Source organism: Bufo bufo, chromosome 8, assembly GCF_905171765.1.
Source record: "Bufo bufo chromosome 8, aBufBuf1.1, whole genome shotgun sequence".
In the NCBI taxonomy this organism is placed as follows: Eukaryota; Metazoa; Chordata; class Amphibia; order Anura; family Bufonidae; genus Bufo; species Bufo bufo.
The window spans coordinates 37,949,239-37,976,290 of record NC_053396.1 but is presented as its reverse complement, the minus strand read 5'-3'; positions in this window follow the sequence as shown (position 1 = coordinate 37,976,290).

Sequence of the window (27,052 nt, the reverse complement as noted above, 5' to 3'; positions counted from 1 at the left end):
TGCCTGTGTGTGGATGATGGAATGAAGGACCCTTATTAATGTGGAAACATTGTAGACAATGCAGGCAGGGGAACGTACCCATCCATAGTGTGGATATCCGCTGTTGTTTTAACATCAATTTAGTACTACCCAAATCTGCATGGACCACTTTATCTCGATAATTTGGATTCTTTTTATTGCAGATCAAGGGTAGACTCTTGAATTCATTAACCTGTGGGTATGCCTTACCCAACAGGTGCCAGTGCTTCCTAACTATATTGTCAATGCCCACATTGAACGGGTGGAACTTGTGGATAAACGCAATCCTGGACATCACGCTTCTCTCTCGTGGGCCTATATCACCCTCAATCCCTTCTCTAACTCTCATGAGGACAGACTGGGGATAACCCCTTTCTTGAAATCTCTCTGTCATTTCAGCCATTCTTATGTCACGTGTAACTGGATCAGAGACTATCCGTCTCACTCGTTGGTATTGTGATCTAGGAATGGCTTGTTTAAAGGACAATGGGTGGCAATGGAGTATGCTGTAAAAAGATTCCCTTTTTGATCCTTAATAACTCTCGTGTCCAGGAAGTTCACCATATTAGTATCAGATGTAACTGTAAATTGTAGGCCATCAAACACAGTATTCAAATGATTCATAAAATCCGATAGGGTCTCACATGGCCCCGCCCATATGCAAAAAATGTAATCGATAAATCTTTTCCAGACAATTACATTATTGCGATATAGCGCAGTGTTGTACACATAGTTCTCTTCAAATGATGACATAAATATATTTGCATAGGGCAGGGCCACATTAGACCCCATCGCGGTACCACACTTCTGGAGGTAAAATGTATCCATAAATAGAAAATAGTTCTCATATAAAACAAGATGTAACGGCCGCCTCTCCGGAAAAAAGGACGAGTCTCGCGAGAGCCAGCTGACTCGTTGCCGGAACTTGAGGTCTGAGAACCAAATCTCGCGGGTTTTCTGTATCCAAGCTGTGATCGCAAACCAGCGTCCTGCCATCTGTAAACCCTGTTCAGGTAATAGTCTTCACTGTCGCGTAGAAATTGAGATCTCTTCTTCTCCTCCGTTTCTAGTTTATAGGCCGTGATTTGAGTGTCCACAGCCTCCTTTAACTTATTGAAATCGTCCAGTATTGTATATATTACCAAAAGTCCATAAGACTTTGATTGACCCCCCAGGACGCCCTATTGTGTCCTCGGTGGGATCCATCTTATCCCCTCCAGCAGTCATCCTGGAAAAAGTTTTAACCCCTTTGGTTAAAACCACTAATTCGTTTTTGTGGGACACAACCCACTTTCTCAGGATGATTGCTGAATTGGGCCCTGTTCCCCTGATTGCCTCCTGGTGACCATTGATTTTGTAAGTTTATACACATCAATTGGTCATCAGGAGGGCTTACAGGCGGTTTTGGCCCTATTGCGTAAAACTAAATATACAGCATTGGAACAAGATTTTTTCTTACAACTGTTACATCTTGTTTTATATGAGAACTATTTTCTATTTATGGATACGTTTTACCTCCACTAGTGTGGTACCGCGATGGGGTCTAACGTGGCCCCACCCTATGCAAATATATTTATGTCATCATTTGAAGAGAACTATGTGTACAACACTGAGCTATATCGCAATAATGTAATTGTCTGGAAAAGATTTATCGATTACATTTTTTGCATATGGGCGGGGCCACGTGAGACCCTATCGGATTTTATGAATTATTTGAATACTGTGTTTGATGGCCTACAATTTACAGTTACATCTGATACTAATATGATGAGCTTCCTGGACACGAGAGTTATTAAGGATCAAAAAGGGAATCTTTTTACAGATCTTTTTCGTAAGGATACGGATAGAAACAGCATACTCCATTTTAAGAGTGCCCAGCCATTGTCCCTTAAACAAGCCATTCCTAGATCACAATACCAACGTGACATAAGAATGGCTGAAATGACAGAGAGATTTCAAGAAAGGGGTTATCCCCAGTCTGTCCTCATGAGAGCTAGAAAAGGGATTGAGGGTGATATAGGCCCACGAGAGAGAGGCGTGATGTCCAGGATTGCGTTTATCCACAAGTTCCACCCGTTCAATGTGGGCATTGACAATATAGTTAGGAAGCACTGGCACCTGTTGGGTAAGGCATACCCACAGGTTAATGAATTCAAGAGTCTACCCTTGATCTGCAATAAAAAGAATCCGAATTATCGAGATAAAGTGGTCCATGCAGATTTGGGTAAATTGATGTTAAAACAACAGCGGATATCCACACTACGGATGGGTACGTTCCCCTGCCTGCATTGTCTACAATGTTCCCACATTATTAAGGGTCCTTCATTCCATCATCCACACACAGGCAAAAGTTTTGGAGTAAAAGTTTTTTTTACTTGTGAATCAATAAATGTGATATACCTTATCAAGTGCCCTTGTGGCTTACTATATGTGGGTGAGACAATGCAGGCAGTGAGGGACCGTATCAGCAAACACAAGTCCGATACTAGGACAAAAAATCTGATGTTACCAATTCCTAATCATTTTGATAAATTGAAACATACTGTAGCACAATTGCGGTTTCAAGTCTTGGAGCAGGTGAAGAGACCAAGGAGAGGGGGTGACATGAAGAGACTCCTCCTTAAACGGGAGGCTTTTTGGATACACACCCTTGATACACTGCAGTCAAGGGGCCTAAATAGAGATTATGAGGTCATGCATTTATGATGTGTATATATGCATATACTTAATCAACATATTTTTATGTATCCTTTTAGACTTCTACCTTATGAAGAACTCTTCAACAAAGTAGAAACAACTTCTACAAAATGTCTGTTTATTTGTTTCTGTTTATTTGTTGCTGTTTTTTTATTGACATATTTGTAAATACCACCCATTTAGGGTTGGGACGTCCTTGTGGGCGGTACTTGTTACATATATAGCTTGTGATTTATTGTTGGATGTACCTGTTAAGAAAGGCTTGTACGCCGAAACGCGTCCTGGTTATAGGACATTTTCTGGGAACCTGTAATAAAATAAAAAGAAACCTATTTGCAAAGACACAGCTGCTGGGATTTGTTGTTCCATTATACATTGCCTATAAAACATTATTAATACAGGGTGGCCCACGAAAAAGTAGCCCACCTCCAATATCTCCAAATCAAACTGCCTAGTAGTAAATCTGTCTTAGTTGCCCATAGCAATTAATCAGAGCTTACCTTTCAGTTTCTACAGGACTCTGAAAAAATTAAAGCTGAGCCCTGATTGGTTGCTCTGGACAACTAAGACAGATTTACTATTAGACACAAAAATAGTTATGGCCGTGTGCATGTGCCCTAACCTTCATTACAATCAAAATGGCAATTGGCTGAGAGCACTGGAAAAAGCAATGTTACATTGATTATTAGGTGTGAAGATGAATGTTCTGATATTTGGATACTTGGCTGTGGAGTATTATGGCCACCTTAAGAACCTTCACTTAGATCTATAGCACTTTATCATAAGTTTATTACAGTTGCTCTTATGTATATTTGGATGTAATGTAGCACATTCTCCTCTTCATGTGAATGCCCTGGAGTTAATTTCAGTAATAATAGTGTTTAGTCTTGCTAAGCAGAGAACTGGCTTATGTGATGCTGCAGTGCAGATGTTCAGACACAGAAATGATGTCCTTGGAAATATCTCTGCAATGACCAAGTACAGTACATACCATAGCGAAGACAGAAAGGATGTTAGACAGAGGACGATTGTATAATACAGACCTACAGTCCGAATATTTCTTCATGTTTATAAGCTGCTGCCATTGACTTAAAAAAATACAAAGCTTATAGCAAATGACCTGAGATAGTAAAAAGATACAGTTATAGTAAACAGATGGAAAGCAGATCCGTCAGCCTGATTTTCAAAACTCTTTAGGCTTCGTTCACACAGTGGAAATTTCACAGGTTGCCATTCACAAGTGATATGTCATTTCTTCATTCGGTTACCATGGGCTGACTAGTTCTATTGAATGAGGCTATTTCACAAGTGGACCCTGTTGTAGATGAAAATCCTCTGCCACATATTCCACTGCAAATATGTAGCGACCCAGTAGATCACTGCTGAAAGGGTTAAGATCTACCATAAAGGGTTATAGTGCTTTGAATATGATTCAAAGCTGAAAATTGGAAAATAGATTATTCATCATGCCCTACTCAGCAGAAGGAAGGCTGGACCTGCCCCCTCTGAAGGATGAACCGTGTAGTCTGATTGCATCAGCCAGTGAGTCTATCTTTGGCAGCCAAAGTATGAGGAGCTACATGGGTCTGTGTAGTGTGAGTCCTACTACCGGGGTTCTTCATCCCTACATGTTGAGGACAAGTGCCAAATCTCTGAGAGAGGCAAGCAAAGAATCAATTTACTTTTTAGGACCATAAGGAGCAGTGTATGATAGCAAAGGTAACACACATCTATGGTTTTGGACTGCTGCTTGTGGAAAGGGTATATTGCTTCGGCACGACCACACTTTGGAGAAGGATAGGTCATCAATATCAGATCAGCAGGGGGCAATCAGTTGTTTGAAAAGAAGGCCACACTTGTATGAGCACTGGCTTCTCTTTACTGCTTACCTTCTCGCTGCAGCGGAGAGCAGGTGTAATTACAACGAAGCCGTCCCATCACTTCAATGGGACGGATCCTTCCTATTCCAGTGAATACTACAGAGCCATCACATTGAAATGAATGGGATGGCCTTGTGGTAAATACAACTGCTCAACGCTGCGATTGCGATGGTGAGAAGGTATGCAGTGAAGAGAAGACAGCGCTCGTACGAGCGCTGCTTTCTCTTCAAACATCTGATCAACAGGCTGCCGGGAGTTTCCCCCCCCCCCCTTCCCGCTGATCTGATGACCTATCCTGAGCGGACAACCCCTTTGAGTTATTCTTTGGCAGCTGTTCAGTCTCAGGAATGGTGTTTCCTGTATGAGGCTTCACTTTGGGCCTAACTAGCAGGAGCTCACACATGTAGGTCTTGTCTCTTGCTTCTCTGACTAGACACTCTCAATAACCAGAGGATGTCGGACCGGCCAGTGTCCATGGCAACCTAACCCTGACTGCCAGTGTTAACTGTTTGTTGTCCATACACAACCATTTGGAGTATACAATGGAAAGAGAGATAAATGCTTTTAAAATTAAATCACAACATTCAACTTTAAGCAAACAATTAACCTTTAGCAGTGATCCACAAGGTCGCTACACTAACAGCATGCGCTGTATGGACATTTAGGCTATAAACCTAGAGAGTGACCAATGCTTTTAACCGCAAGTCACTTGAGACCCCCAGGGATATTACAAGAATTCTTGGAGTCCTTTATCAAAGTGGTGTAAAGTAGAACTGGCTTAGTTGCCCATAGCAACCAATCAGATTCCACCTTTCATTTTCCAAAGGAGCTGTCAAAAATGAAAGGTGCGATATGATTTATTTCTATAGGCAACTAAGCCAGCTCTACTTTACACTAGTTTGATAAATGAACCGAACTGTCTCTAACCCTTAAACAGTCCTTTGTAAAATGTGTGATGTAGTACATTGAGTGTAATCGGGGAAAAGGGAGAAATTAATCCATTTGGGAATGGATAAACTAATGTAACATCCCAGAGTGGTGTTACCACTTCTGCACCTTGCTACTATCTTTTATGGTCTAACCTGTATGTCATCTATATATTTATTTCCAGGTCCTTCAACACTGTGCATTTATATTAATGTTATGTAACTGTTCATGTAATGTGCCTGGTTCACCATCAGGTGGCAGCAAACACAGCAGAGCTGTATGTAGGTAGAATGGAGCTTTCCATTCCATTCTAACCCCCTTTGGAGAGAAGTGGGCTAGCCCTACTTCCTGCAGGAAGGGTGTGGACCAGTTAAAAGTTAGTCTAGTTTACCCCCTGCAAGGGGAAGGGTGTGCAGGGGAACATCTCTCCTGGACATGCCCAAGCCAGCCAGAGCACCCTAAGCTCTGCTGGCCATGGAGGCAGAAGCTTAAAAGCCTCAGAAGCCAAGAGCATAGTTCCTTGGCCTAATCTAAGTCTGACTATGAAGAGAGAAGTGCAGCATAAAGAAGAAACCAAGTTATTCAGTTAGATTGTCAGTACAGCAGAGTGAGAGAAAGATATAGCAGAGTTGAGTTTGCCTGCCAGTTTAATGCTAAAGCCTGCTGGAACCAAGACAAAGCCTGAAAGCTGTTTGAAGAAACGTTTATTCAAGTAAAGCTGCCATTCAACTTCATCTCAAGGTCTGCACTCAAGTTATTCTTTCAAATCCCTTAATTATTCCCCCTATTTATTGCTTCGGAGCAAAAGTATGGGGTCCAGCAGTATCCAGGTAGGAGGACCGTGACACACATAGAGAGACATTTAGGCCGCACTACACTACTCGGCATTCCTACTAAACCTGGGACGCTGTTACGGGGCACCAAAGGTGCACTCGGTCTCCCATCAGCCGCAGACCTGCTGCTTAGCTTCGGGAGCGAGGATCTGTGTTTGGCCTCGTTCCCAGGGCGGCTTTGCTAGCTGGGAGGCTCCCTGCTCCAAGGTCTGCCTTGAGCGCCGAGCTGATCACTCGGTGCTCGATTTGTCTGTCTGACGGTCATGTGACGCTGGCCACGTCACATGACCCTCACTCCCCACTATAAATACAGGCAGCCTGCTGGCCACAGGTTGCCTGTTAATTTTAGGTATCTGGTGATTGTTTTGTTCCTGCATACTTACCTGATCCTGTGTTCCCTGACGATTCTCTGCCTGCTCCTCCTGTACTGCGCATCTCTCCTGGTATCCTGACCCCGGCTTCCACCTGACGATTCTTTGCGGACTCCTGTTGTACTTCGTTTCTCTCCTGGTATTTGACCTCGGCTTTTCCTGACTATTCTCTGCTCATTCCTTAGTACTGCGTAGCTCTCTAAGTATTGACCCGGTCCATTCACGTTCCGTTATTTGTCTTGTCTGTCTTCCCAGCACGTATACTAAGTTAGGGACTGCCGTCTAGTTGTCCCCTGTCATTAGGACTTGCGAGGCAAGTAGGCAGGGCCAGGGGTGAGGGTGGAGCGCAGTTGTCACTATCCTCCCCCCTGTGTGTAGTGTACGGTACCGTCACAGACGCGATATAGAGGGCCCTCAGGGAAACTGAAATCCTTGCCAGTTTTCTCTACTATTGGAAAACTGTGTAATGGAATGGCAGCGATTCTAAGAATATATGCATTAGAGTCTCGCTCTATATACTGTATACAGCTCTGTGAATGTATTAATAAGATGAATGTTCTGCCTAAGTAATAAGACTAAACCACTAATAGTGAATTAAATTAAGTGGCTGCCACTTGAGGACTTTTGCACAGTCTGACTCAGCAGGCAATCATCAGGAAAGAATCAATCATAATTGCCTGGTGGTCTTAGAAGGTGTGAGCTGCAGCAATCATCTCCTATGTATGGGGACCTGCAACTGTTGCTGCTATCACTCGCCCCCATCTAGAATCTTTTGGGGTCATTTATAAAAACGGGTGTAAAGTAGAACTGGCGTAGTTGCCCATAGCAACCAATCAGATTCCACCTTTGAATTTTTTACAGTTCCAGGAAAATGAAAGGTGGAATCTGATTGGTTGCTATGGGCAACTAAGCCAGTTCTACTTTACACCAGTTTGATAAATTACCCTCTTTGTTTCTGGCCAGCAGCTCCCAGTTTTCACAGAACAATGTGCTGTACAGAAACAATGATTATGGTGTCTGCAGCAAAGATGCTTTCCCCCGATGAGTGAGTGTTTGCTCGTTCATTGGGTGATTGGCCGCAATGTTAGTTAGGATATTTACACAATGAATTTGTCATTTTTTAAACCTTAAAAACGTCAGAATAAGCGTTTTTAATTTTTTGCTGTGGTTTCTATGGCATTAGTTTATGGCATTTTTGGCACACAGTGGGGCAGATAAGCTTATATGGGGTCATCTATCAAACTGGTGTAAAGTAGAGCTGGCTTAGTTGCCCATAGCAACCAATCAGATTCCACCTTTCATTTTTGACAGCTCCTTTGGAAAATCAAAGGTCTAATCTGATTGGTTGCACTGACCAACTAAGCCAGTTTTCCTTTACACCGGTTTGATATATGACCCCCAAAAGTTTTGCACTTTACACTGTCTAAGAATACGAATCACAGTCTTAATATTAGACAAATTTTCCATTCTGGTGCATGTACATTTAGAAATTTGGTGAACCGTAAAACCTGCAATAGATTTACAGTAGAATTCTGTTTCTGTGATAGAATTTTATCCATGCACCAAAAATTCTGTCTATGCACTAAAGGTTTTGTCACTGAGCCCAAAAAAATTGTCCATGCACCATAACTGTTTAATCTACTGGTGAAACTCAAAAAATTTGAATATGCAAAATTCATTTATTTCAGTAATGCAACTTAAAAGGTGAAACTAACACAGGAGATAGACTCATTACCTGCAAAGTGAGATATTTCAAGCCTTTATTTGTTATAATTTGGATGATTATGGCTTATAACTTATGGAACCCCAAAGTCACAATCTCAGGTCCCCTTTGCTCAGGGGGTATGGATTAATTAGCTGACTAGAGTGTGACACTTTGAGCCTAGAATACTGAACCTTTTCACAAAATTCTAATTTTAAGTTGCACTAATGCAATTCCTTTTAATTTGCTTTACTGAAATAAATGGACTTTTGCACGATATTCTAATTTTTCGAGTTTCACCTGTAAGTTTACGCCACCTATGAGCTGGGTAGTTTCCCTCCAAAATACGGTAACATTTTGGCTCTTTTTTTGGCCATGAAGGCACATTTTGGCGAAGTCTTTTCTTATCGAAGCGCAAAATGCTTAGTGTGTAAAATAGTTGGTAAATGTGATTCAAAGCATGCATGCCAGCATAAAAAATGGGCACATTTTAGTAGTAAATCTGCCCGTGTGTGTGTTACCACTAGCATTTTTTTTCATGGTACAAGATGGTCCACGAAAAAGTAGTCCGCCTCCAATATCTCCAAATCCAACTTCCTAATAGTAAATCTGTCTTAGTTCTCCACAGCAACCAATCAGAGCTCAGCTTTCATTTTTCAGAGCCCTGTAGGAACTGAAAGCTGAGCTCTGATTGGTTGCTGTGGAGAACTAAGACAGATTTACTATTAGGAAGTTTGATTTGGAGATATTGGAGGCGGTCTACTTTTTCATGGGCCACCCAGTATATTTAGGGTACTCGTGTTTTTACAGCAAAAAATGTGACTAAAAACTCAAAACTGCAGAAAAACACTAAAACAACCTCAACACATAACATTTATGGGGAATCACTGTTCCTAGGAATGCTGATTCCCAAAAATTGTCTGGAGTGTTGGCCATTGTACAACTGTATCGCGGCCTTTACACATTTGCAGACTTCCTGCCAGGTTGTATTGCCTTTTATCATATGCTATTTTATGTTTTCTGATGTTTTTTCTTTTCTTCTGTTCTTTTTAATGTTAGGCCTCTTTCACACGAATGTGTGCGCTCCATGGCCGTATTGCGGACAGCATTTTTGGATCCGCAATTTACTTGAATGGGTCCGCAAATCCAGAGATACGGAATGGTGCGGAATGGAGTACTTCCGTGGGGTTTCATCCTGTACTTCCGTTCTGCAGAAAGATAGAACATGTCCTATCTTTTTGCAGAATGGGCGGATCGCGGACCAATTAAAGTCAATGGGTCCGCGATCCGCTGCGGCTGCCCCACGGTTGGTGTTCGTGCATTGCAGCCACGGGGCGCACACGAGGCCTTAGGCTACATGCACACGACTGTTGTGTGTTTTGCGGTCCGCAAATTGCGGATCCGCAAAACACGGATGTCATCCGTGTTCATTCCGCAATTTGCGGAACGGCACGGACAGCCATTAATGTAACTGCCTGTTCTTGTCCGCAAAACGGACAAGAATAGGACAGGTTATATTTTTTTTGCGGGGTCACGGAACGGAGCAACAGATGCGGACATCACATGGAGTGCTGTCCGTATCTTTTGCGGCCCCATTGAAGTGAATGGGTCCACATCCGAGCCGCAAAAACTGCAGCTCGGATGTGGAACAAAACAACGGCCGTGTGCATGAGGCCTTAGTCTGAGAAAGAAGCAAAGACAGAAAAAATCCTGAACGATGTTTCTGCTTGACCCAAGGACAGGAACATAAGGGTGCCCTAAGCCTCAAGCTCCTTGATTCCTAAGATGCTTAGCTCTTGATCCTGCCATGCGTTTAAGGGTACTTTCACACTAGCGTTTTTCTTTTCTGGCATAGAGTTCCGTCACAGGGGCTCTATACCGGAAAAGAACTGATCAGTTTTATCCCCATGCATTCTGAATGGAGAGTAATCCGTTCAGGATGCTTCAGGATGCCTTCAGTTCAGTCGTTTTGACTGATCAGGCAAAACAGAAAACCGTAGCATGCTACGGTTTTATCTCCGGCGAAAAAAACTGAAGACTTGCCTGAATGCCGGATCCGGCATTTTTCCCATAGGAATGTATTAGTGCCAAAATACCGGAATGCCGGATCCGTCCTTCCGGTCTGCGCATGCGCAGACTGAAAAAAAGGTGAAAAAAATAAATGCCGGATCCGTTTTGCCGGATGACACCGGAAAGACGGATCCGGCATTTCAATGCATTTTTTCGACTGATCAGGCATTTTTAAGACTGATCAGGATCCTGGTCAGTCTTACTAATGCCATCAGTTGGCATACGTTTTGCCTGATCCGGCAGGCAGTTCCGGCGACGGAACTGCTTGCCGGATCTCTCTGCCGCAAGTGTGAAAGTACCCTTAACACGTTTCATTTTTTCCAGAAAAGCTCTGGAACCTCATGATATCATGAACCGTCCTATCTTGCCCTTGTAAAATCTTCCCATTCATGATGGTATTACATCAGATGAATGCCGTGCCTTGCAGTGACACCCAGACAATGCCCGCTGTGCAGTATTCCATGAACTCATTCAGTCACAATAACAATATTATGACAGGGTTTACTGATCCTTGCTTTATTTTAATTATTATGTGTCACCCACAAATGTCAAACCCCAGTCATTTATGTTCCATCTCTAAATGCTTTCTACACAATCTGATTATCTGCTCTTACCATAGACGACCATCAGTTCACACTTCCATCACACAATTATACATTTTCCTCAGTAACATTATCATTTACATTTCCGTTACCAATGACTGTGTTTGCTGTGAAACAGAAACTGATTTGAAGGTGACACAATATGCAGTTAAAGGGGTTTTCCAGGATTTACATATTGATGTCCTCAGGATAGGCCATCAATATCAGATCGGTGGGGGCCCAACTCCTGGGAACCCCACTGATCAGCTGTATAAAGAGGCCGCAGGGCTCCCTTAATGCTTAGGCCTCTTCCTAGGCCATGTAATGTCACGTTCATCAGTCACAGGGCCTAGGCGCAGGTCAGCCCCATAGAAGCCACAATCATGGGGCTTTCATGGGGCAATGCGCGGAATTCTCAGACAGCTGATCACAGGTCTGCTGGGAGTTGGACCCCCACCAAACTCACATTGAGGACTTATCCCAGAGTTGCCACTAGGGCAAATTTTTTCCAGTGTCTGTGAAAAAAATTTGAGGTGTCCATGATGTTTTTTTTGAGGCTGGTGGTACTTGAGCGGGTCATTTTGATTGTAATTCTCAGCATTTTAGAGCTCGCAGTAAATTTTGGTAATGTGTTCAGTATTATTATCTGACCTATAGACATGTATTACTTAAAATCTTTATGGTTCATTACGGTTTTCCAATTTGCCCATAAAAAATGTTGGCTGTCCATGATTTTTGGATAAATTGTCCAGAAAAAAATAAAAGTTAAGGTTGGCAACCCTGACCTATCCTGAGGATAGGTCATCAATATGTATGCTATACAGGTCATGGTGGACAGGTGTATTGCCATCCACTGGTACCTAGCACCCATGGCAGATAACTAGCCAGTTACTCTCTTTCATTTATGGTATAATACATTTCTTGAAAAGACTTGTTCACACACTAACATGTGCTATAGGGATCTTCTGATGTCAGGTGGTTAAAAACGGTCAAAAATTATGGGATTTTCTTTGTGTCTTTGTCAATTATTGTGTCCTACTTGCATTATGACAGTGATGAAATACTGTATGTGAGGCTATGAGGAGGATGTTATACATTGCTGTGAGTTGAGAAGTCCCATGCAGGGGCGGACTGATCATTTGGACACTCGGGCATGGACTGAGGGCCCACGGCCACTAGGGGGCCCCGTCAGGGCCGTCTTCTGCACTCACATGTAATGGAGCGCTCTGACGGGGCCCGGCATTAAGTACAGTGACCATGCCGGGCCCCGTCAGAGCGCTCCTCAAACATGTATAATATGAGGCAAGGAAGGGAGGGGGGTGTTGGCGCAGAGGCAAAGGGGGGGGGGGGGCGCGCGGTGCATACTCAAACACCCGGCAGTTCTTGTCACTGCCGGGCTGTTGTTTCCATAGCGAGGCAGGGAGCGCTCTACGTTCCCTGCTTCACTGTTCTTCATCCCGCTGCTGGCTGTGGGAGTAGCACTGAAGGCCCGGGAATCGACTTCCAGCACAGCCAGCAGTGCGATGTGAGTGTGGGAGCGCGTCATCAGGAAAAAAGGTAAGTAAGTTTTTTTTTTGTTTTTTTTATAAAGCTGCAGACTGGGAGCAACAACTACTGTGAGGGGGCTTTGGGCATAACTAATTTGAGGGGGCATGTATCTGGCATAACCACTGTGAGGGGGCACATATCTGGCCATAACCACTGTGAGGGGGCACATAATCTGGCATAACCACTGTGAGGGGGCACATATTTGGGCATATCTACTGCGAGAGGCACATAATCTAGCATAACTACTGTGAAGAGGCACATCATTTGGCAGAACTACTGTGAGTGGGCACATAATCTGGCATAACTACTGTTAAGAGGCACATAATCTGGTATAACTACTGTGGGGGCACATAATCTGACATATCTACTGTGAGGGGGCACATATTTGGGCATATCTACTGCGAGAGGCACATAATCTAGCATAACTACTGTGAAGAGGCACATATCAGGGCATATCTACTGTGAGGGGCACATATCTGGCATAACTATATGAGGGAGGCACATATCTGGGCATAACTACTGTGAGGGGCACATAATATGACATAACTACTGTGAAGGGGCACATATCTGGGCATATCTACTGTGAGGTGCACATATCTGGCATAACTACTGTGAGGGAGGCACATATCTGGGCATAACTACTGTGAGGGGCACAAAATTTGGCATAACAACTGAGAGGAGGCACATAATCTGGCATAACTACTGTGGGAGGCACATAATCTGGCATAACTACCGTTAGGGGGCACATATCTGGGCATATCTACTGTGAGGGGCACATAATCTGGGGACTAAGAGGCATAATCGGGGCTGGCTGAGAGGCATAATAGGAGCTGAGAGGCATAGGCATTATCGGGAAGGAGGGTTTGCATGAATGGGTTATTGTGCATTCCCCCGGGGCCTACTTACTCCACATAAAACTCCACCCTTTTTACCCCCCAACCTCTCACATCCCTTAAATGAATACACACAGTCCGAGTTGGATTAAATCGGCCACAGCAGCAGTTTATTAATAAATAAATACATAACATATATAAATATATATATAAATATATAACTATAACTTTTCCATACCCCCTGACGAGGGAGGTCATAGAAGCCCCAAATTTCTCACATATATGTATAAACACGCCAACCCGGCACTTCCATCTTGCCTCCAGCCGCAAAACTCCAGCTCGGAGACACCAACTGATGGACGCCTCTCTGAACGAACCAAAAATGCCTCAACTATGAGAGTCCAGCCCCCCTTCCTGGGGGCCCTCCCATTTTTCACACCATTCAAGACCACCAGCTTCTATGACCTTCCCCCGCCACGACTGCCGCGACATCACTCACCACCATCACCCCCCCACAGAACACCCACAACAGGGCGGGTGGGAGGGAGATGTCTGCTCTCCTGCTCCTCTTCTCCCGAAATGGCGCCGGTCTGTTGGCTCCGCCCCCTCTTGAAGCTCCGCCCCACCCCACACAACTCCGCCCCCTCACTATCCTAACCCTTTCCAGCCCTCCTCGGCCCCGGAGCCCAAAACCCCTCATGCAGGCCTACCTCCAGCGTCCAGCCTTTCTGGAGCAGTCGGGACTCGTCCCCGATAATCTGGATGACTATTGGTTCGTCTAAATCCAGCTTCAGTATGCTGTCTATACCTGCACCATAGACTATAAAACAATGACATTTCAGCTGCTTTCCTCTGTAAAAGACTAGTCTATACCAGTAGCTCTTTTTTAGGCTATCAGCATGCATCACATAAGGCTTTTCTTCCAGTCTCCATATGCTTTGTATACATGCTGAAGGTTGGGAGTAATTTTGCATCATCCCTCCCAAAGGATAAGCATTTTCAAGGCTGATGTTGCCTATACCCTTAAGCAAATCAGTTTTTCCCACAGGATGGGCTGAATGCAGAGAGTACTGCTTCCGTATTCTGCAATCATTAATTGATGTCTGACTGGGTGACTCTCAGCAAGGTCAGAGCTCTTACAACCACAGATCTTAACTGCTGTTTTAATATGGAATATTTAGCAAGGCGTTTAGCCAATTCCTGAGACTAGTGACTGAGGAGAGTCATAATGATGTTAGGATTGTCTGTCTTCTTACATCTTTCCCTTCAGGATATTGTATCAGCATTATGCATACATTAGCAACAGAGAAGGAATCCTGACATTTCAATGATAACAAATTCTATATGGAAATGACTATATAATGGACAAGTAAGGGCATACAGCACATATGATAGTAAGAGATGATAGATTTACTACACTGCAGTTTTTAGTGTTTATAAAGTGAGCTTATAAATGTATATTTGCATATCTGAGAAACCAGTGTGGAGGATGGGAGTTGTAGTGGCCCTAATGAGATGTCATGTCACACTGTTCTCCCTCAGGACATTGCTTCCTGGGGATTGGTGCAATGGAAATGTAGTTTGAAGACGTGAATATGCAACAGTCTCTTTTTACTACAGTATGTGCAAAATATAACTTGTGGTACATCCAATTGCATCAAATTCGAAGTGCAGTTTCGGACACCAGTTCGTGAGGTATGGAGGCAGGTTGGATGACTGCAAATGGGCACTTGTGCGTATAGGTATCCACTGTCAGATTCAGACTTGAGACTAGTTTTGAGTGATGGGTGTCTGAGCTGTAGTCCCTTACCTTGCAGCAGTGTGTCTAATGCAGTATTTGCTGATCACTCTGCTGTCTTGTCTCTTAAGTGTTTTCTTGGAGCTCTGGATAATCTTGACCCAAGTAGCAGGAGCTCTTCTGTGTGCTTTCTCTTCCTGACTGTAGCTACATTCCAACTCCCCCTCCTGCCAAGAAGTAGGACCAGCCCACTCCCACAAAGAGGTGTTTAGCCCTGTTCCTGACAACCTTTTGCTATATATATCTTTTCCAGCCGGTATGCATAACCAAAACATAACCTGAAATATGACTATATTAGGTGTATTTCAGACGCAGATTGTGGCGCGATGGGTATCTGCGCCGCAATCTGCAACTTTTCCCGCCCATACCAGGTCTAAAAAAGTGGGCATGGTGTGGAAGGGGAAGGGGACAGGCAAGTAGGCCCATTTCATTTACCACTTTCTAAGCCTGGTTTAGGCATAGAAAATGGTCTAAATGTAAGCCAGCTAGGAAGCCGTAACATTAGATTAACTATTGCTTCACTGCCTATGTAATCTATCGGGAACGATAGATAGATAACTTGTGTTTCAAGGACAGTTGCAATTTCATATCTGGCTGCATGGTAATATTTCTGATTCTACTTTAAGGTAGTTGTCCCACTGTATATTTGGACATTCCCAGCAACTGTCCCACTACTTAGAAGATAGTGTTACATTTTCTTGCAGAAGAGGCGTAGTGGAAGTAGTTGGAGAGGATTGGAGCGGTGGCAGCATCAACGAGGGTGATTGCCTTCACAATGACCAATCCCTCTCCCTCTAGCATTCCCTGGGCCGCATGTGCAGTGTTTGGAGAGAGCGCCTTTTCTTCCCTTGGCGGACACCTTGGCTCTCTTGGGCTCCTGTCTGGTTGAGGCTGGGATGCCCTTGATGTTAGGTAAATGGGTGCAAGGCAGGAGGGCAGGTGAAGGTAGGGGCTGGCGGATTATGGTGCAGTCAATGACAAGACTGATTTGGTTAGAATAAATAAAGTCTCTTTCTTAACTGAGCAGATGATAGGAGTTGCAGTACATATAGCAGCAAAAGGTTTTTTCAGAGTAAGCTTTTCACAATAGTTGTGTATAGGCAGTTACAATGATGGTAGTAATCCCTGAGTCTCTATCTAGTTACACTTTGCAATCTTCCCAAATAACCACAGGCATGCAAGTCCATTCTCATTAACTTCTAAAATCTGCAAAAATATGTAGAAAAAAAAAATATATCTGTTGAAGAGCTCACTATTTAGGTTATATTAGCTACAATATACAGTACACAAACCAATATAGTGCCCCCAGACTAAAACAATATATACGTATACAAAAAATAAATATACAAAAAATAAAAAGATAAGTATACAAAAAATAAACTTAACATTATTATTTTGATGTCTTAGATCTGGAAGGTCAATCGGTGTCAACTGTGTGGTGCGAGCCAAAGCAAAATACTCTTTCCACAGCAGTAAAGTCTTTTGCCATAAACGAGCAATTATCCTACTGTCTTTCCAGCATGGCCTTGAAATGGTTCTAAACATTCTGTGAATGTCTATTCTCTTTCTCTCAGGAGTAGTCCCTCAGTTCAGTTGTTTCTCTGGCACTTTTCAGTTTCAGAGATGAAGGTTCCCTGGACTGGGCCTAGTTATCGGGATCTTCCACTAGGCACGTCCTCACGCTAGCTCTTCTTGCTAGGAACACTCTAACCAGGGGGCAGGATCAGCCCATCACCCCGGCAACTGCACCACAAAGCTGCCATTTAACTATTTGTTGCCCATACACAACCATGAAGGATTCACAGTGCACAATTAAAAAAAGAACACTTTACCAATAGTCATAGGTCACTACACATTAACATGCAGCAATCACTTCCGCTATATGAGGAATCACTACTGCGATCATCTCCATTTTTGTGTCCTCATCAATGATGCTTCCATCTGATGAACATGTTCATTGGGTGATCGACGGCAGCTTTACAAGTACAAACATTCATTCCTGATAATTGGCCTGATAATCGGCCCATGTAACGGGGCCATAAGAACCTCTAGGGACATTTACATGCATATGTCTGAATAGTATTAATTTCAATTTGCCTAATATATTTGTTCTTTAGATTTTATGCTCTGCTAAGTAGAATAAAAAGGACACTGCTGGCTCTCCTTCTGAGATTTCTTTTATCACAGGTTAGTCAGTGGAATATTGCTGTCAACACAGAAGCAGTTGTAAAAGGTGTTATCCATGAATGGTCTCAAGTATTGCCTGTTCTGATACTGCTGTTGCTTGACTGACAGAGTAAATTGTGCACAACATCCTTGGGGAGATGCTATAAAGTCATTTAGAGAACTGTGGCGAAAAATCCATTTTCTTGTTCTTGCCACATACATTTTTGTGTGTTATTGGTTCTTCTAATGCACGGGTACATTGGATAGCAAATAAAAATGGAGGTTGTGTTTGACTGTTCGCACTTAAAGAGTATCTGAGTTAAAAAAAAAAAAATTGCACAATGGCTGTGCTTCTTTGTACAATCATAACTGTGAAGGAACTGTTATGTTTGGGCATCCTTAATTTTTTTTCAGCCATATTACCCCCTGTTTCATCTGCATGGGTAGTTGCATTTCACTAAGAAGCATGGGGACGGATCCCTTCTATAGAAGTCTGCTAGCACTGTACTGCTGTGACATCCTTTCCCTTACTTCTTACTCTGTATTTTTCAACTCTGGAGCTCAAAGAACAGAAAAGGTGGGATAATTCACTCTTACCGACACAGAGTAGGCTTCTGTGATTTTCAGAAGCAGTGTAGAAGCAGTTGTTTTTATCAGGCTCAGGATTTCAGCTAGCTCTGACACGCCCCCACTTACTCTTAGCCGTCTTTTGGCTCTCTGTTACCAGGGACCCCTAGTGGTCATGACTTTATAACTTTTTTTCAGGTGGATGCATGCAGTTTTTCTTTAAATGAAGTGATCTATAAATTAGACCATTAAATGAAATTAAATTGTGTGAATGTACAGTCGTGGCCAAAAGTTTTGAGAATGACACAAATATTAGTTTTCACAAAGTTTGCTGCTAAACTGCTTTTAGATCTTTGTTTCAGTTGTTTCTGTGATGTAGTGAAATATAATTACACGCACTTCATATGTTTCAAAAGCTTTTATCGACAATTACATGACATTTATGCAAAGAGTCAGTATTTGCAGTGTTGGCCCTTCTTTTTCAGGACCTCTGCAATTCGACTGGGCATGCTCTCAATCAACTTCTGGGCCAATTTCTGACTGATAGCAACCCATTCTTTCATAATCACTTCTTGGAGTTTGTCAGAATTAGTGGGTTTTTGTTTGTCCACCCGCCTCTTGAGGATTGACCACAAGTTCTCAATGGGATTAAGATCTGGGGAGTTTCCAGGCCATGGACCCAAAATGTCAACGTTTTGGTCCCCGAGCCACTTAGTTATCACTTTTGCCTTATGGCACGGTGCTCCATCGTGCTGGAAAATGCATTGTTCTTCACCAAACTGTTGTTGGATTGTTGGAAGAAGTTGCTGTTGGAGGGTGTTTTGGTACCATTCATTATTCATGGCTGTGTTTTTTTGGCAAAATTGTGAGTGAGCCCACTCCCTTGGATGAGAAGCAACCCCACACATGAATGGTCTCAGGATGCTTTACTGTTGGCATGACACAGGACTGATGGAAGCGCTCACTTTTTCTTCTCCGGACAAGCCTTTTTCCAGATGCCCCAAACAATCGGAAAGAGGCTTCATCGGAGAATATGACTTTGCCCCAGTCCTCAGCAGTTCATTCACCATACTTTCTGCAGAAGATCAATCTGTCCCTGATGTTTTTTTTGGAGAAAAGTGGCTTCTTTGCTGGCCTTCTTGACACCAGGCCATCTTCCAAAAGTCTTCGCCTCACTGTGCGTGCAGATGCGCTCACACCTGCCTGCTGCCATTCCTGAGCAAGCTCTGCACTGGTGGCACTCCGATCCCACAGCTGAATCCTCTTTAGGAGACGATCCTGGTGCTTGCTGGACTTTCTTGGACGCCCTGAAGCCTTCTTAACAAGAATTGAACCTCTTTCCTTGAAGTTCTTGATGATCCTATAAATTGTTGATTGAGGTGCAATCTTAGTAGCCACAATATCCTTGCCTGTGAAGCCATTTTTATGCAATGCAATGATGGCTGCACGCGTTTCTTTGCAGGTCACCATGGTTAACAATGGAAGAACAATGATTTCAAGCATCACCCTCCTTTTAACATGTCAAGTCTGCCATTTTAACCCAATCAGCCTGAAATAATGATCTCCAACTTTGTGCTCGTCAACATTCTCACCTGAGTTAACAAGACGATTACTGAAATGATCTCAGCAGGTCCTTTAAAGGGGTTGTCCGGGATTGGGGACATTGCTCTAATAGTACAAGTGTGGCATACACATTACATACAAGCAGGTAGTACCTTTGGCACAGATTTCTGCAGCCCCGTTTTCATCTTTGAAATTCATGGCCGGCAGTTACTGTTTTCTTCTCCTCAGTGACGTACCGGGTTCCTAGCAGGCAAGCAAAGCTTCCTCTTCCTGCTCAGGGAGCCCGGTGACGTCACTGGCAGCAAATGAATCGAGGTGAATATTGATGAGGGGGCGGAGTTACAGCGGCTGGCCGACATCCCGCTAAGCCCCGCCCCTTAACCCGCCAAGCCCCGCCCCTCCAGTCCGGTGAGCTTCTGAATGAATTGAGGGGAATATTGATGAGGGGGCGGGGTTACAGCGGCTGGCCGTCATCCCGCTAAGCCCCGCCCCTCCAGTCCGGTGAGCTTCTGAATGAATTGAGGTGAATATTGATGAGGGGACGGAGTTACAGCGGAGCAGAGAGACAGCTGTAACCACCTGATGCTGCGCTGCCCCAGGACCCACAGGGCAGTGCAGCCGGAAGTCAGGTAAAGATAAACAGATATATAAACAATAAGTGGGGGACCGTTGGAGCCACATAGAAGTGGCAAAAATAGCTGAAAATGTATGGAGGCCTTTACTTAGATGTACATTGTGAGTAAACGTGTTTTTTTTTTAAAAAATTGGTCCCGGACAACCCCTTTAATGACAGCAATTAAATGCAGTGGAAAGGTTTTTTGGGATTAAGTTAATTTTCATGGCAAAGAAGGACTATGCAATTCATCTGATCACTCTTCATAACATTCTGGAGTATATGCAAATTGCTATTATAAAAACTTAAGCAGCAACTTTTCCAATTTCCAATATTTATCTAATTCTCAAAACTTTTGGCCACGACTGTACAGTGTACAGAAAGGATCCATACATACAGTGAGGAATGGCATATCACTGCTTGGTCCAGTCCTTGTCTTGGAACAAAAAATCATATTATGACCCATTTAAAGAGACCTTAGGGTGCAATAAAAAGTGTATGCATATGGTACAGGACTATGGATCTAGAACCATTGGCAAAAATTTTGAGGAATTAGGATTGAAGGTGCTTTTTCACTGTAAACTGTAGTAAGTGGAAAAATGTGGATAAAACACCCATGTGAAATTCCTCTCTGCAGGACTCCATGTTATTTTAACTACTCCAGGCACACAGAAAGCTTTTCATCCAAACTCGAAAAAAGAGCCAGAGCATAAATTATTCTCTGTCAGATTCTGCATCAGCTGCTCAGAGGCTCCAAATGTCTAAAAAGGATAATGAGGACAAGACGGTGCGCAGTACCTTATTAAAGAAGTTCTCTACCTCCTCAATCTATTCTTTTACCAAATTCTGAAAATTATAACCACTTATTTTCTTTTAGGTAAGTGCCAGCCTTGCATTTGTTGACTAGCGGTAAGTAGTTTATATTGGATTAGGGAGTTTTCTGTTGTGTGTTTTTTTGGCCCCCCAAAAATGCCTGACTTATTTTGTTGAATTTTTAAAGGCTATGTACACTTTTTTTTTATGATTACATGTTACTCATTTTTGGCAAAAAATCTTTTTTGCAATTGGCCTTTATTAAAAATATTGAGCTTAAAAAATGGTTAGCTGTTTTTTTTAGCTGTGTGACTGGTACTTTCACTTTGTGCTGGTCATCTAATAACCCTTGTCGCTAAACTACTGAGAGGTCATAAACACTTATTTAAGCCACATTCTTATCAGTAAGATAAGAACTGAGCTATAATGAGTTTTTATAATGTCAGAGAGCAGAGATAAGGAGTCCATCTGCTCCTGGTCTGACCGAAAAAACAGAAAATCCAAAGGGTGCTACTACAGTATTTCAGCTCTGTCCAGAAAAAAGGAAGCCATATTTTTTATAAATTCCAATTTAAAAAGTTCTTTTAGCTTAAAATGAGTACAATGCAATAATAAAAAAAATTGCCCCGAAAGGTGTCTATAGCCTTTAAAGTATTTTGAGGCTTTATAGTGCCCTATAGTATCTTATCACCTGGCATCTTTAATGGCTTTTTTTTTATTATAAGAAAGTATGTGCCCCCTGGAATGTCACCTCATCTGTAGAGCACAAAAGATGGAGAAAATACATTGGTAAACGTCGGGATCCACCCGCTTTCCAGTATACAAGCCGGTTTTTGGCTGGACAGAAAACATAGCATGCAATGGTTTTTGTCCAGCCGAAATCCAGCATTTAGCTGGAAAGAGACCAGACCCCATTATAGTCAATAGGGTCTGCCAGTGGTCGGCAGTATCTAGCTAGGCCGGATCCAGTGAACCCCGGCAGGCTGTTCTATACTGGACCAACCTGCTGGATCACAAGTGTGACCCTATCTTAAGCTGCAATCCTTGACATAACTTGTTGACAGGAGTTTTGCCGTTTATCTTTTCCTACCTCAGATAATATCTTAAAGGCTATGTATACCTTCGGGTGCAATTTATTAAAACTCGTTTTAGGCTAAAAATCTTTTTTACAATTGGTCCTTATTAAAAAATATTCAGCCATTCTGTCATAAAGGGTTAACTATCTAGCTGTATGAATCATACTTTCACTTTCATTTTGTGTCGGTCATAGAATAACCCTTATCTTCAAATTACGAACATCTCATAAACACTTATTTAAGACACATTCTTATTAATAGGACAAGAATTGAGCTATAAAGAGTGATTATAAGGTCAGAGATAGGGAGCCCTCATCTGAGCTGCCTGATGAAACACAGTAAAAATACAGAGCATGCTACTAGAGAATCTCAAAGCTGTACAGAGAAAGGGGCTTTACATTTTTAATCTAGCACAATTAAAAATATATATTTTAGCTCAAAATGAGTACAATGCGATAATAAAAAAAATGGTGTCCATAGCCTTTAAATCCTCCTCAGGGTATTTTCACACAAGATGAATATAGTGGAAATTTCTTGCCACAGGTTTGCATGCAGCAAACCCACACTGCTTTATGGTATTAGATATTTAAAAAATGCTCATCTACATGCTATGAAAAATAAATATTAGGAGTAAATTGACCTACGGTATGGATTTGAAATCTGTAACATATTTTTTTCTGCAATGCATAGGGTGAAATTCACATCCAATTTGTATAAAATTCCACACCAAACCTAAAGTGGAATTTGCACTGTTGATCTTGGCAAAACCTGCCCAGTGTGGTCATACATGAGACAGTCTGGTAGCTTACTGGTTAGCACTAGAGATGAGCGTAGTTTAAAAAACTTCGATTAGGCTGCTTCGCCGAATTTCACAAAGAAATTTGCTTTGTGAAAAATTACTTTGTCATGAAGCGCATAGACGGGGAACGGCGACTGCACCGCCCCCCCCATCATTGAACCCCCTCAGAAGCCATGTTCATCGCTGAAAAAATAATACTCACCTTATCCATTTGAGCGTGAAGAGGCTGTGCATGATGACGTTATCACGTTGCCCGGCGTGGTTTCGCCATACGCCACCGTGCACGAGATTTTGAGCGAGATGATTTTTTTTTACCGCCATTTCAGGCAAAATCGATTCCGTACCACGAGGCACAAGGAAATTTGGCTTTGCGGCAAATAGAATTTTGCCTGAAATTCGTATCGAAGTCCACTTCGGATATTTGGATTCGCTCAACACTAGTTAGCACTGTTGCCTTGCAGCACTTCAGTACTGGGTTTGAATCTGAAGAGAAGCAACATCAGTATGCAGTTTACACTGCAAGTTTATGGTCACGATTTGATTGTGAGCCCCAATATGGGAAAATACCAATGACACTAATAGTTATATCTGTACAGCACTGCAGAATATGTGGTCTCTCTCTTATGCTGCTTACTACCTTGAAGCAGATATTTTACCATCTTTCTTTATAATTTAGAGGTGGGGGGAGCAGCTCCATTGGGATTCTGGAGCAAGGTTGTATTCTGCATTAGCAAAGCAATCAATAAACAGCCCCATACATGGAGAGAATTCTCCGTGCAGCAGAACAGTCCTGACAACTCTATTTCTATTCTACTTTTTTATGAAGTATACCCAGGGAGTGTAGACATTTTGTAACGCCTTCCTGATGCAGCCATTTTCTTTTTTTTTTTTTTTTTTTTTTACTCGCTGCCTTCCAGGAGCCATAACCTTTTTAGTTTTATGTTCACATTGCCATATTATGAGGGCTTGTTTTTTGCAGGACAAGTTGTACTTTCAAATGGCACCAATTAATATTGTATGCAATGTAGTGGGAAGCTGGAATTTTTTAAAAATGGGGTTTTATTGGAAAAAACATACAATTCAACTTCAACTTTATGGGTTTAGTTTTCCCAATGTTTTGTAAGTGGTAAAAAATGGCTAACTTCATTCTGTGAGTCAGTACGAATACAGTGATACCATACTTTGTAGTTTTTCTTGTGTTTTAATACTTGCATCACCATATTCTGGTTCGCCGAATTTTTTGAAAAAATTTGCTTCGATCTGAATTTATTTGTGTTGAATCGCTGTGTTAGTGAAATAATACTGTGAGTCAGTAGGGCATGCAGATGACAGGCGTCGCTCTTAGGCTGGGTTCACACTTGAGCGTTTTACAGCGCGTTCAAACGCGCTGTAAAACGCTCAACACATGAAAACCAATGCTTCCCTATGGCCCTGGTTCTCACTTGAGCGTTTTACAGCGCGTTTGAACGCGCTGAAAAACGCCCTACGCTCGAACAAGTTCTTGAGCTTCTTTGGGGCGTTTTGACGCGCGTTTGTGGCCATAGGACACTGCAGTCAATCAGACAAACGCGCGTCAAACGCGCGTTTACTATTGCAAAAAACGCGCATAAAAACGCGCGACAAAAACGCACGTTAAACGCGCATATCAAATACGCTCAGGTCTGAACCCAGCCTTAGGCCTCATGCACACGACCGTTGTTCGGGTCCGCATCCGAGCAGCAGTTTTTGCAGCTCGGGTGCAGACCCATTCACTTCAATAGGGCCGCAAAAGATGCGGACAGCACTCCGTATGCTGTCCGCATCCGTTGCTCCGTTCCGTGGCCCAGCAAAAAAAATATAACATGTCCTATTCTTGTCCGTTTTGCGGACAAGAATAGGCAAGTCTACAATGGGCCGCATGTGCATGAGGCCTTATTTGCGCAGTCACGGGGCCAAAACTGGCCAAATAACTCAAGTATGAACTAAGCCTTACAGGTCGATGTTAGCGCCAAGAAGAAGCGCACTCCCGTTTTCTTTTTTCTACTTATACACGCCACAGAAGGCTTTAGAACATATAACTGCACCGCTGAACGGCAAATATATTTTTCTTTTGCCACTAATACACGCCACAAAATGCTTTAGAACATATAACTGCACCGCACAAGGGCAAATAAGACTTAGAAATATTTCCTTGTAATAAACCCTGTTAATGGCTGTAACACCCCAATAACAAAATCGGTTTGCTGGAATTACAGAGCTATTTAATGGCAATTTGGGTGCCCAGTCAGTGCAGCAAGCTGGGATTGTTTCTATTACCCAGGCTGTAACCTCACCTACTGAACCCTGTTCAACATAAATGCTGTGGAATGATTCCTCCCTATCCTTTCCCTACACCTTGAATAATCTTGTCCTGCACTTGTAAATAGTTTTTTAGCACAATGAAGTTTTTCCTAGCACTGTCCCTAGCGCCTGCTGAAGTCTCTCCCTGCACTAACTACACTGGAAAATGCCAGAATCCAAGATGGCTGAGGATATTTATAGGGCTGTGACATCACAGGGCTGGCTGGCTGCTGATTGGCTGCATCCATGGCATTCTAGGTGATCCCGCCTTCCCAGAATTCCTTGCTCCACGTCCTCACACATGCAGCAGCCATTTTAGGAAAAAATTTAATTCGTTACCACCAAGCGTGAGGAAATTTGGATTTGGTGTGAATCAAATTTTTCCTGAAATTCAGATCGAATTCCACTTCGTCAACTTAAATTCGCTCATCTCTACCCGTAACTTTTTAAAATTTTTACTTATTTTATGGAGCTGTAGGAAAATTAATTTTTTTGTGGGGTGATCTGTATTATTCATTGATTCCATTTTAGGGTGTGTATTATGTTTTAATCACTTTATATTCAACTTTATTAGGAGGTGATTTTTTTTACTTTTTTTGACATGCGTTTCTTTGATCGCCTATCTAAGACTGCATTGATTTACCATTGCAGTCTATGGGAGAGAATCCCAAAGTTCCTATCAAGCTTTGCTACAGGCAGGGCTTGTTAGGGACTTCACTATGGTAGGCTTCGGAGCCTTCAGAAGACCCCAGGCTGCTATACTAGGCGCTCAGACTTTGTGGTCACGGTTAACCACGGCATCTGAGAGGTTTAAAGCCAGTGATTGGCGTTATAATCACGGACTCTGTCCCTGAGTGTCTGCTGTGTACAACTGGAGGCACTTGACAGCTATGGTGCCTGCGCAGTTCTTGAGCTTGCGCCATCTAAGTAGTACCCCCTGAATGTAGATAGAAGGACACATTTTTTTATGTGTGCGATTTTTATTAAAAAAATTACAGCCATTGTATTGTATATATTTTATTTAAGATTGCCTTTTTAGTGCATTGGGAAACATTTTTAACAGATAATATCTAGAAATGGACTGCCAGTATAGGCAGAAAGCTAACAGCATATGAGTGTATATTTGTATTTGGCATTCTATTACATTTTATGGCTTACTTTTTGATTATCTGTATTTAAAGGGCAGGTTTCTATTTGCAATTCTAATAGTGGGTCTCATTCTTGTTCCCTGTCGTAGATTTCTCCCTGTCTGAAGCCGGTCCTCATTGCTGTCATAGTATTGATCTGATCTATTGATGTGCTGTATTTACTTTTTAAGTGTATTGATTAGGTCGTCTCCTCAGCATGTGTCCGTAACATGTATATGTAATACCTCAGAGTGGCATTACCACCTTTTTTGCGCCCCCACTATCTTATGGTTGGTCCTGTGACATGCTGCACAGTGTGTATTCATATTTCCTTGTATGTTTAAGTGTAATGTCCCTGGTCTACCAGCAGATCGCGGAAATCTTGGCAGAGCTAGTTTCCCTGGAGTGGAGTCTTCTATTCCAGTCCAGCCCTCTCTAGAGAGGGAGGAATTCTAGTTAGTGAAGGTGAGTCTAACTTACCACAAAATAGCAAAGACAGGTGCACTCTGTGGTCTTACTAAACCCTCAAACTGATTTTAAAATTGAGAGATTAGTCAACATGTCCTACGGTGTAGGACATGTCTAAGCCCGGGCACCGCGCCAAGGTTTCTCAAGTAGCCCGGGACCTAACACTCTCCTAACTGAGCTGTATGGGCAATACCAGGAGCCAGTGGGCAAATTACAGGAGCATAAGGCCGACTCACAAACAACTCACCAGTTACCTCCAGCATGTGGCCATGCTTGCAGTGGG